This window comes from Sturnira hondurensis, unplaced genomic scaffold (genome assembly GCF_014824575.4).
Source record: "Sturnira hondurensis isolate 20B ecotype Veracruz unplaced genomic scaffold, ASM1482457v3 Scaffold0000880, whole genome shotgun sequence".
NCBI lineage: Eukaryota > Metazoa > Chordata > Mammalia > Chiroptera > Phyllostomidae > Sturnira > Sturnira hondurensis.
The window spans coordinates 21655126-21656282 of NW_028073511.1; the positions used below are offsets into that span (position 1 = coordinate 21655126).

A 1157-nucleotide genomic window follows, 5' to 3' on the forward strand; every position below is an offset into this window, starting at 1 on the left:
GAAAATGACCAAAATGAATTGTTGGTGGGAATGTGGAGCAGTCAGAACTTACTGTCATACACTGCTAATGTTATTGCAAATTGATCCAACAATTAAACCCCTTGGTATATATGCAACAGAAATACATGCATTTGTTCACCAGAAGAATGTACACTTGTACAAGAATGTTTATAGCAGCACTATTAATAATGTCCCAATATGGGACATTATTATGTTCCAATAAAATATTACTATGTTCCAATAAAATATTTATGCATAAAATATTATGCATAATTTCATTATGCAGGAATTATAGTAAAGGAACTAAAAATGCACACAACAAAATAACTGAAACTGATAAATACTAAGCAAGAGAGATAAGATATAAAATATACACAATATGATTCATATGTAATAATTGCAAAAAACAACTTATAGTGTTGGGGGTCATGACGGTCAAGAGGATGGCATCTGCTAGCAGGGTCACTCAGATAGTCAAGCCACATACTTCGTTAATAAGGCTCCCTGACAGAAGAGGCAATTCTAAAATCAATGTGTCAGAAGTTTTGAGATCAGCAGGACTACCATTTCACACTTGTTCATTTCAAAGCAGTCTAAGGGAAGTAAATCACCAGATTGGCTGATGCATCAGGGTTCTCCACACACTGCAGAAATAATAAAAACATTATCTCAGAAATACAGAGGGAAACTAGTGTCTCAAAAAGAAATCAAATTTATCCAATATGGGGGTCCAGAATAAGAACTGACAATGTGGGTGCTGTTTGTTATCAGACAAAAAAAATAATCTTTACAATAATGAACTTCCAAAATGACAAAAGAGAAATCGTACATTGAATGACTTTAATAAATGTTCTGTAAAAAAAGTAAATACAGAAAATTTAGATGGATACTTGTGTATCCTAACTCTGTCTCTTGGTGAGCCTCTCTACAAACTTACCTTTTCATATACTTTTTTAAAACTGTTGTTCAATTACAGTTGTCCTGCATTTTTTTCCATTGCTCTCCCTTGCCCTGCCCTACCCCACAGTCAATTCCCATTACATTGTCCATGCCAATGGGCCCTCTGTTTTCTTTCATGACTTGCCCCTTCTCTTTCTTTCCCTCATTATCCCCCTCCTTCCTTCCTTCTGGTTACTGTCAGTTTGTTCTTTACTTCC

At 35.1% G+C, this 1157-nt stretch overlaps 1 pseudogene; it reads left to right on the top strand.

The window, feature by feature from the left end:
- The first annotated feature begins 428 nt into the window (after positions 1-428).
- Positions 429-739, top strand: LOC118993807 (28S ribosomal protein S36, mitochondrial-like; annotated as a pseudogene).
- The last annotated feature ends 418 nt before the right edge of the window (positions 740-1157 follow it).